Raw genomic sequence first — 12,500 nt, forward strand, 5'->3', positions numbered from 1 at the left:
TGTAGGACGTAGCCGAATTCGCACGTGGCCGGAAAATCTGGCCAGCGTAGTATTATCTTCTTAGATATTTATGAATCTGTGAACACTATTTACATAAACTCTCGAAGACATAAATGATACATATACAAAGCGGATATCCGTGCACGTGCATTGTATGCATAATATTCTGCATTTGCGTATGTTTGGATATTTAGCCCAGTTAACATTTAGTGTAAAACGACACGAGGAAATATAAAGTTTTTTTTAATGTAATGAAAGAAATATCTCAATATTATAATATAGATAGGTAAATATAGGTACTGACCGTTTTTGAAAATACGACATTTACACCGAATCAGTGACCATAAACACTGTAGCCCCAGTTTATGCTTACGGGTAAATGAGAAACTGATTTAAACACTTGATCCTTTAAAATCCAATGTAGCTACAAGGTGATCTCAGCAGTAACTTACACGAGAAATACCTCCAGTGAAAGGTTATATGTCTCGCGTGTTTAGTGCAATGAATCATCCTTACGTCTAGGCAAGTTGCATCGAGGAAATTAAAAATCGATATTTATTCATAAACTTTCTAAAAAATGTAGAGGTCATGATATAAAGAAAAGAAAAATGCACTTTATGGGTAGACTATTTGAAATGTGTGCAAACACCCGAAAATGTTCTGTGTAAGTGCCGTGAAACCCCGTTGTGAATCTTATAATCTAAGTGATGAATTATATACCTGGTAGTTAGTAGGCAGTGGTGGAGGAAGGGCATAGGCCTATAGGGGTAGCAACCTCATCCCAAATGACTCCTTACTGCTCCTACTTCGTAGCATTTAGCATAACGATATTGGCTGCGGATATTTTTCGTCAGTCCCAAACACAATCAAATCTGTCGGGAAAAAAAAATCCTACTCATGTATGAAAATATATTAAATGAATAAAATATTTTCTTAGTGACGACAACAGTGACGAACCTTTCAAATTAGTTAACGACTCTTGAACTCCTATTCCCATACATGCACAAACAAACGAACAAACATACACGCGCGGGCACGCGTGCGTGCAACAGATCGTGGGAATATAAACTCTGACATTCTTAAAGTAGCCGAGGATACAATAACGTTCAGCAGTCGAAGAACTCTCGAGAGCAAGGTCGAAAGTAACGTGTGTAAACAACAGAGATGTTAATTTACGACCGTTGTGAAATTAGCGTAAGAGTGGGAGGCAAGGCCACAACATTTCGAAATATTTATAAGAACTGAAAAAAATAATTCAGAAAGTAGGGCATCTCGCAGTGTAAGAAATAATAGATAATAAAATGATGATATAATAAGTCTAGCTGGTATAAGTATACAGTGAAAGTCAGACTTCAGATGCCTGTTAATTAAGGGAATTCGTTTTAACAAAATTTAAGAGTAAAGTTACCTGCAACTTTTAGCCTTCAAATCTAAATTCAGCTCACTGTCTGTTCCTTCTGTAATTAGCCAGTCAAAGCAAGCAGCTCCACTTTCCTCATAAGCACACTAAGTGAAGGTAACAGTAATTGTAACCTGGTAAGCAATGTTATTCTTTGACATGAATTCTTCCAATGTTTCTATTTCTTGTTGCCATAACTGTTGTCATTACTATGTTATTATCTTATACATTACTAGGGTCATTAATATGCAAATTCTTCTAAGCTATATGTGAGTTCATCTAAGATTTGCTATTCAGTATCATTATCATTATTACTATCATTGTCGCTGCTAATGCCATTTCTCCCGATTCGTGTATTTTCATTTCGTTTCTGGTTTAATGCAGAGATTTCATTCTCATGGTTTACATACTTGTTTAATTTATTTCATGAACCATATCATCTTAGTGCATACTTCATGTGTAAGGGTTATATTAGGGCCAGGTTGTCTTTACAAATTGTCAGAATATTTGTAATTTTTTATGTGATATATATTATATAAATATATATATGTGTGTGTGTGTGTGTGTGTGTGTGATGCATTGATATCTATACTATATGTGCGTGAACCGAAATTGACATATATGCTGTTTACTCATCGATTCTTAACTTATCATCCAAACATTTTAAAATTAACATTATTCAGACATTTAATCCCAATACGTGACCTTTGCCCTAAAATTCATACACCGTGTAGAGAGATTAAGTAGCTAAAAAACGATGAAGTTGAATGTAAATCCTCCTACGCTTCGTACAATGTATATATAAAAAAAATCCCTCATAAACCGACAGTATACACGCGCCCCACATACCTATAATGGCTTCCGAAATGTTTGTCATAAGTCCGGAAATCCCTTCCGCGACCTGGCGTGAATTATCTTACACCGGTGATGACGTTGCAGTGACGTCATAACTGTGACGTCTCGGAATGGGTTTCCTGAAGGTTGCCAGTTCGCAGTCAAATGCTATGGTAGGTGACGGCCTTGGAGGAGCTAAGGAAATTTACCGAGGTTCTTTTGTGAAAAGGAGATGTAAGAATTGCCTTTGTCGGAAGTGGTTTCCTCTCCCTATTTAGAATGAGTCATTTGCTATTTATTATAAGTAAACAGTTATCAATACTCTTACTAATATCTGCCATATATGGGCATTCTAATTGGCACTTTATATGGGTTAGATGAGTCACGAAACTAAATTTAATGACAAAGGAAATTAGGATTTTTCCGTCAGCCTTCGAGACGCTTGTAGTTCTGCCATGACGTATGATCTGGTAGATATCTCAGAATTCTTGATTTATATTATATCTCTTTTTGGGTTTTCCATCATGACGTCATTTCTAGTCAATTAAAGTACTTGAGGAATCGCAATAAAAATATTTTGCCTTCCGGTGAAAAAGTACTTAATGAAAGCACCTGTGCGGAATACTTATACATTTTTTAAGGAAATAAAATCCATTTTGTGTATATAATTTTCTTCACGTAGCTCAGTGGTTCCAACCTCGCCTCTCGCAGAGCGAACCAGACTTCGAATCCCCCTCTGTTGACCTCAGCAGTGGTCGATGTCCCTGGTAGTGAGTCGAATAAGGTGGGACGCATTTCAAAATGAGCATTGAGCCAGCAACATCATCCTGCAAGGCTTGCTAAGAATCGGGAAAGGAAGTGGAAAGCATGCACACACACATATGTAAATAAACTACATATATATATATATATTATATAATATATATATATATATATATATATATAGTATATATATATATAGTATATGTATATATATATATTATATATATATATAGTATATATATGTATATATATGTATTATATATTATATATATATATATATATATATATATATATATATACAGTGGACGTTTGCTTTTAAAATGAAGTGTTTTGGCCTTGCTCCATGAGATTGTTTTCTCATTTTGAATAGTAATTATGATAACAGCAGTAATGAGTATTATCCTTATCAATATCAATTAAAGCGACTGGAAGCGAACTTGCCTGAATTAATACTGCTCAGAAAGAAATGCGTTAAATAATGAACATCAGCAACAGCTTTCAATTACTTAAATATAAAACCTTTGTAACACCAGTAACACTTTGAAGGTTAAGCGAGGTCACGAGCCATGCTACTGGAAGTCTTGGAAGCCTCAGAATACAAACTATGTTTGGAGGAAGAAATGTTTTAGAAGCTGATTAGCACTGTTAATCGAGTTACTATTTTGACAGATTTATTTTACTAGTGTGATCTAAATTCAGTACGGTCTCATTATGAATTGCAAAATGGGTGTGGAATTACCCAATGTTCTGTTGATGATTGGCATAGAATGGCGATTTCCAGAGAATTTATTATTCAGTGTACCTGGCTGAGCAGGTGCAATGATAATGATAATAACAATATTCATAATTTTTCTTCTTCTTCTTCTTCTTCTTCTTCTTATTATTATTATTATTATTATTATTATTATTATTATTATTATTATTATTATTATTTGGAAAAACCTCGCTTATCACGATAGTTCATAAACTGTTCTAAAGGGTCCACAATAATATAATATAACTATATATTATTTTGGACCCTTTAGCACATTATTATTATTATTATTATTATTATTATTATTATTATTATTATTATTATTATTATTATTATTATTATTATTATTATTAATAAAAACGGATAGCAGTGAGGTTAGAGCGAGAACTATGAAGGAACTTCGAAACAAACAAAATTCGGACCCTGTCATGTGACAGGAAATGGGAAATATTGGATTAGTTCCCCGGGTATTTTAGTCCCTAGCTTTGTTCCAACTGAAGCTTATTAAAAGAATTTAATAATAGCTGAGTTATTAACCCCACAGGGACCATCATAGGAAAGAAAGGAGGGGAAATTACTGAGTGTTTGAAACGTTCTCTCTGCGATCCTGTCATAATTTCTAACCTGAGACTAGAGTATCACTGCTTGTGAATCAGAATGAAACAGAAATTTTTAGTTTTATTTTTAATTCTCAAATGAATATAAACGCAATGAATTTAATTACCACTGTGGATATATTCACATATCACTTGCCTTTTACTTATGTAATAAAGCCTTGTGACCTACTTAACATAAAGGAAAAATATTAAAGGACTTTTGTTTGTTTGTTCGGTGTTTTTACGTTGCATGGAACCAGTGGTGGTTATTCAGCCACGGGACCAACAGCTTTACGTCACTTCCGAACCACGTCGAGAATGAACTTCTATCACAAAAAATACACTTTTCTAACCCCTCAGTGGAATGCCCGAGAATCGAACTCGTGGCCACCGAGGTTGCAGGCCAATACCATACCGATCACGCCAATGAGGCGCTCTATTAAAGGACCATTAGCTGGAAGCGTGACTAACCGTTCCTGAGTTAGCTTGCTTAAAACTGGACATTTTCGGACACTAATCACAGAGACCCATCGGTTTCCATCCAGTTCGACCTGGTCAGGCTGATAACGGATGCATTACGAAATGGTTTCCTCCGCCTGTATTCAGTTCATTATGATGCATTTCCTATAGGCTCATGTATGACTGTTTTGACACGGCCATAAAATAGACTTCCTTCCTTCCTTACGAGTTATAATTTTTTTTTCGTCTTATTCTACGGTTGATATTTCTTATTAAAACTGTATGTCTTTCTGTCTTTTTCTCAGTAAGACACTCTTATCACCCGAATGTGAATGCATGTACAGTTTGGTTATTTAGAGAAATTTATGATGAAGTACCAATGAGGACTTGTAGCCGTAGAGTTGATGTTTATAGTTACTGTTATCTCTATCTCTCTGATTCTACTCCCTTCTTCTATACCTTACTTCATCTTAAGAGTCTAATCTTCTCTCATCCCAATACTGCAGTTCTCTTTCCCAACTTACAGAGGAACGTCTTCATTCTACCCAACCTGATATGAAAGGTAATCTTCTTAATGATGCCTGGTTACCCCTTTTTGCCAGGCGTTAGAGAACTTGGCGCTGCTCTTGATGTTTCTGTGGCATCTGACAGTGCCAGGCATGAGTTTCTGTTAAGGCCAAAGTCAAAGTCAGTTCTACACCATCGGAATGTTTTCTGCTCCTCTCCTGACTTCAAGCTAAATGCCAGTTCTCATCCACAGATGGGTCGATTGGGTGAGGTGAGGTATTGGACCACAGACCTTGCAAATGCGAGTCGTCAATTTTTTCTTGAAAGTCCCTGATCGTCAATGCCTGGAGAAGACGAAAAGTAGCTACACTAATTTGTTTTTTCTTTCCATGTTAGATTTATTCGTACCTGTTTGCTCTATTGTCGTCTAAATTATGGTGCCTCTATATTTATTACTTTTTTGAAGTGCTGATTTGAACACAATTCGTCTTGCCTTTACTTTAGATCACGTCGACTAAGCCTCTTTATAAGCCCCAGGCTACAACTGCTCACATTTATCTTTTAGAAGGCAGGTTTGGGCCACATAAGGGTGTTAAGTTATCGGTTTCGTCGGCCTCTTCATCAGCGTCGATGAACCTACAGTAGATTCACATCAGCCGTGCATTTGATGTCTAGACCAGTCACGTACGACGCTCGTGATTGATTGTTGATAAACCAGTCACAGGGCTGGAATCTCTCAGGCTCTCGAGAGAGTTCGCATGGGCAGGATGTATGTTCCACCGCTCCTGAGGGATACGTCTTTTAAAAGTATCCCTCAGGAGCGGTGGAACGTAGATCCTGCCTATGTGAACTTTCGAGAGAGATCAGGAGCGTCGTAAGGGACGGGCCTAGACATCAAATGCTCGTTTGATTTGAAACCAGTCTAACAAATCTGCTCCCCTATTTACAGAATATTCAATGGTCGGAATATTCTGTTACAACCCAAACACAATTTTTCCAGTAATTATTATTACCATTGTCTTACCTAAAACGGGAATTTCGTTTTGAACCCGATATCTTGACACAAAGAAACGTCTTTACAATCAACTAATCGCTCGGCCTTGTAAATTACAAAGTCATTCTCGCCTTGATGATAATTGCAATCGTTGTTTTATGTACCAACTTCCTCTTTGTCATATTTCTTTTGTACATTTGAAAGTCTAAACTATTTGTCACAAAGACCAACAGCTTTGCAAAGCGAGACGAGCGTGACCTTGAATGTGTTTGTGAGGGCTTTATCTAATCCACGGTCTATCTGGACCGTGATCTAATCCTTCGTTTTTTTAATATTTCCCTGTGAAAAACTTTTTTTTTTTCTCTCTACAAATGGCGAAGTGGTTCTGTTTTCAATTCGCTAGCTCATTTTATTCCTTTTCTGTTTAGATTGTTTTCTATTATTTGCTATTTCCTTCTTTCCCCATTGTGATTTACGTTTCTTCTTGCCACACTTTCACGTCATTTCGTCTACGTTAATTCATTTTCCATTTGCTCTGTCTTCAATTCGTTAAGATCAGTTTCTTATATTCTTTGCTTCTTGTCAGTTTTGTTTATCTCGGACAGGGATCACCTTTTTATTATTTTTTTTTAACTCCATTCTCAAGCAGCAGCAACTAATTCTGCCATGTTCAATAGTTTCATTTATTTTCTCCAATTTCTTCCATGCCTCACTATTTTCATTCGTTCGCAGTTATTTGTGTCAATGTTCGTTATTTCAGTTCATTTCCAAGTCCTTCAATCATAGGTTGATATGTCCATCCATCGTAAAAATTGTGTGGTCATATCTTTGTACTATTGTTTCAGATGTTAACTATTTCACTTATTGCTCAAGATATCCTTACATTTTCAACTGTTATTGCCATAATCTAAATTTTCCTTTCATTTTCAACTACCTCTAAGTAGCCCAGTGTTTTCTTTCATCTCCAAGTGCACCCCGGGTTTGGTATTTCCATTCATTTCATTTATGTCATGGGTCAGTATTTGAATCATATTCGATTTTTCATGCAATGACTAGATTTCAATCGTTTCCCACACATTTATGTTATGACTGAATAATATTTCCATACATCTTCAACCATTTCAGCGACGGGTCAATATTAATATTAATTTTCATCTATCTTCGTTATCATTCATAATAATACTCCTTCACGTTCAACTATTCCATTCATGAGCCAATATTCCCCTCCATTTTCAACCATTCCTGCCATTCGTCATTTGTCTCGTTCACTTCCAGACATTTCTGCCGTTCCCAGCTATTTCTGTCACGACCTGCCCCCCTCTTTCCACACACTCACGCCGCCCATTCATGCTATTTTTGCTCAGTGAAAGTGAAGTCATTCTCACCGAGGCGTACGAGCAAGAGGCCTCAGGGACAATGCTTGCGAAAAATAGCCAATTCTGTTTCTGCCTCAGAGGAGGCTTTTGTTGTCAATGGGTAAACTTTTTTTTTTTTCTGAAGGTCGTTATCTGCCTCAAGTCACTGTTTGCAGGAATTGGCTTTTTTTTTTTTTTTTTTTTTTAATATAGGTCAAAGTTTCAGAGCGTGTTTCCTTGTAATACGAAACAAATTTGCTACGCAATACTGTAATATATATATATATATATATATATATATATATATATATACGTATATATATATATATATATATATATATATATATATATATATATATATATATATATCAATGGTGTTATTGTGTTAAATTTTTGAATCCTGAAAATCAGTCTTGCTTTATTGTTTGGTTTGTAGTTTGCAGGCTTCCTTATATCCCCCCCCCCCTTTTTTTTTTCGAAGATATCAATGATCTTGTTTTGTTTCCGGTATAAAGGTATCTTGTCAGGATGTATGTATGTGTGAGCTTGGGATCCTTTGATCAGATAGCTAAAATACGTATTTACGTATGCATGTATTGCAAACGCACACATGCATATGTATATATGTGTGTGTGTGTGTGAGTGTACTGTGAGCGAGCAGTGCACGGACAAAAAGGACGGTAAACGTTAAATGTTAGGGGTCGAATATTTAAATAGCTTTACTAACTATTTTGCTTGTTATGTCTACATTTTCCCAGTCTTATTGTTGTTATAAATATTCTGCGTATTTTTAGTAAAGTCACGTGAAAAGAGCAAAAACCTTTACATACTCTACGATACTCTACAGAGCAGATCTATAACTGTTGCTGTTGAGGGGATTTGCTTTGAGACTATAAAAGAGACAAATTTACCTTCAAGGGTTGAAAAGTGGTTTACATATTTTCCGTTACTTGCGACACCTCGAGTATTAGGTCACCAGTGTAGATCTAACCGGTATTGGTTCTGGGAAGGCCTACTTGAAGTATCCCGCGGCAAGTTGAAATCACGTATACACACTCATACGAATATAGTACAACCATTTCTACAAAGGTCTTCTGTACGAATATATAAATATATATATATATATATATATATATATATATATATATATATATATGTGTGTGTGTGTGTGTGTGTGTGTGTGTGTGTGTGTGTGTGTGTGTGTATCAAGAGCCAGCAGGAAAAATGAAAATCAGCAGTACCTAGCGCTTTCGTGTATTCTTGATACACCTCATCAGGGTACAATATATAAAAGAATGAAAAATAGCTTCGAAATATCAAAGGTAAACATAAAAACAAAAAAGTAAAATACAGAACAATCAAACAGCCTAGTCAAGAAGCAAATGGTTCACAGCCTAGAATTACACTTAAAGGACAACAACAAATGAAAATGGAACTACTACTAAGCAGTCAATTACATAGTTACGAAGTTGTCAACAATACATTTCGTAAGCCAGTTATCTAGTTTATATTGCCCGTTGCTAATATTAAAAACACTACTTGACTTATATTTTATTATACTAGATTCTATAATGTTTCTTTTAATAATGTCTCTAAAATAAAATTTCCTTTGAATTGTTCCAGTTAATTGCGTGATTAAAATTATTCATACGTAAAAACTGAGCACTCGATGTACTTCCTACACGTACACAATATTTATGTTGATTTAATCTTGATGCCAGTAGTTTGCCACTTTGACCAATATATTTTTTATCACAATCTCTGCATGGAATTTCGTAAATGCAACCCGTTTGTAAATTTGGAGAGTTCCTTATTAAAATTGTTCTTACAGACTGAGTGTTACTAAAAACAACGTTAACATTAAAAACTTTAAACATTTTTGGCAAAGAAAGAAACCTGTTGTCAAAAGGTAGAACAAGCAAATTACTAGGGTCAAAAGCCTGTACATGGTCCACTGCATAAAATGTTTTCTTAGCCTTTCTTAAAGCAACATCAACTAAAAATGCCGGATACTTCAATTTAAAAGCAATATCATAAATTTTGGTAATCTCGTCTTCTAAAAATTCAAGGACAACACACACACACACACACACACACACATTAATATATATATATATATATATATATATAATACACATACATAATACATACATATATATTATATACTACATACATAATTACATACGATCACACACAGATATATGATGGGATTATATATATAGATATCTATACGTATATATATAATATATACATATATATATACGTAATATAATATATATTATATATCTATATGTAATATACGTCATAAGTATATTATATATATATATATATAATAATATATATAATGTATATATATGGGTGAATATATATACATATATCTGTAAATGTTTATGCATACATATATAGAATATTATATCATATATATATATCTCTATTATATTATTATTTATAATAATGTATTATATATGGGAGAATATACATACATATATATGTAAATGTTTATATATATATATATATATATATATATATATATATATACTGTATATATACATACTATATATATATAATGTATTGCATATAAATGTACATATATGTATGTATGTATTTTGCATTTGAATACTAATGGTGAACAAAAGCTACGAGAACTGGAGATGGCACTGTGAATGCATATGAATGTAAAAAAAATAGTAGATGTTCTGCAAAGCGTCAAGAAGAGAAGAAAAGTTTGTCGGCATGGAAAAGGTGGATTGAATGAAAGAAGCGTTGAACCAACTCTACTGTATGGAAGCTAAGCGTGAATGATGTATGCGAATGAGAGAATGTGATAAAAAAAAAAAAAGATAAATCTGTTGAGATGATTACAGTTTACATATTATGCCAAGTAGGAATGGGTGAAAATAATATACGCATAATAAGCATACACACATACATGTATATATATATATATATATATATATATATATATATATATATATATATATATATATGTGTGTGTGTTGATACAAGGAGCCCATAAAATTGCCAAAATATAGAAAAAGTAAGTACTATATTTCAGAGAATGAAATATAGTACTTACTTTCTGTACTTTGACGTTTTATGGTCTCCTTTTATTAGATGGAATTCTGTTGTAACAGGACATTTTTTACCAGTCATACACACACACACACACACACACATATATATATAATATATATATATATATATATATATATATATATATATATATATATATATTATATAAACTTCTTTTAAGCTGCAAATGTCGTTTAATATCCAATTCGCTCTGCCACCTATCAACTGTAATTCCCCTTCGGTATTATTTCCGAAACGGAGCGAATTGGATACTAGACGACCTTTGTAGCTTAATGGTTGGTTAGATAAAATGTTACGGTGATGTGATGAAAATTCACTCACACACACACACACACACACACACACATATATATATATATATATATATATATATATATATATATATATATAATTCATAAAAAGTCCTATCCTAGAGTGATTCGGTGTGGGCCACCCTCTCTTCCCGGATTGTAATCACCAAGCATAGGAAAACAGGTTAACTTTCTCCTTTTGGGTTTGGTTGATTCACTGACCTAAGGTATTTCCGTCGGATATTGATCACTTTTACTATTCTGAACGACTTGCGGATGTTCATTCTCACGAGAATGGTCAGTAAAGAATATTACTTGTGATTGCAAGCAAAAGTTTTTTTTTTTATCATGATGTCAATTTTAGACACGATTTCAGAAATGCCAGTTGGTATTAAGACGATTTTGTAATAAGTGGTAATTGATACATGTGTTTTACAATGGGAGGGCGTTGTTATTCTGTTCCATATTCCATATGATAAATATTCTTATAATGCTGATGTTTCTGTCATAAACGTCAGTAACAGCCTTCATAGGAGAGGTCGCACAAGTAATGATATCATTAGTTTAAGCAACAAAATAATAATGATGATAATAGTATGCATTATTTGTGCCATGCTCTCTGTGTTACCATAGAAAGTCTTACAACAGTCCAGTTATTTTATCTCTGGATGTGGCATTTCTTCGTAACCGGCTGATACCAGTGCATCTCCATGGTGTGCACCCTAGGATCATTACCACGTGGGCATACCCAATATTTTTTTTAGATATTGGGCATGGTAAGGGTATTTGTACTGTACCTTCGGCACTTAGTTGCACCCACCTTTTAGGATTTTACTTTACCGCCACATTTTCGCTTTCCTTCTTCCACCCTGGGGTCTTATTTCTTCACTTATTACTCTTTATGTCAATGTGGAGTTTTCTGTCCGTCTCACCTTTAGACTCTTGTACTTCACATTTATGTTATAGATGGTAGTATCTTGCTGTTCAACCACTCCAGTTCCTTACTTTTCAGTCTTAAGCGTTGAATGGTTGAAAGAGGCCCCAATGCCTGGATTTATCGCCTAAAACTTATAAATCCTTCATTCAATAACATATCAAAAGTATTTATTTTAGGCCTTAATTTAATTCTTGCTATCAGAACACCAGGGTTTATTGAAGATAAAATTTTATCTTAGGAAATCCAGATTTGTCCCCTACATTTTTTGAAGTTAAGTGGAAGATTCATATCCATTTTGAGTTTGTGGAATTCATGAAAATCTGGAATTCTGAAAATCTTCACTTTGATTATTATTACTTCAAACAGAGGATTATTACATTAAAGATTTTATCTTCAAACGATAATTTCAACAAAAATTAGAACTTGAAAAGCAGCCGGGTAGGACAAGAATGGGGTCTTGGCAGGAATTGGAAGACGAGTAAGAGAAATAATTTTGAAAATTCATGTAGATATGACTATA

General features: G+C 34.2%; 1 protein-coding gene across 2 annotated transcripts in view; it reads left to right on the top strand.

Moving 5' to 3' along the window:
• Positions 1–12,500, top strand: part of LOC135224533 (proteasome assembly chaperone 1-like) — a 300,715-nt gene that overhangs the window by 23,257 nt on the left and 264,958 nt on the right. The window lies entirely within an intron of this gene.

This window comes from Macrobrachium nipponense, chromosome 20 (assembly GCF_015104395.2).
Source record: "Macrobrachium nipponense isolate FS-2020 chromosome 20, ASM1510439v2, whole genome shotgun sequence".
NCBI lineage: Eukaryota > Metazoa > Arthropoda > Malacostraca > Decapoda > Palaemonidae > Macrobrachium > Macrobrachium nipponense.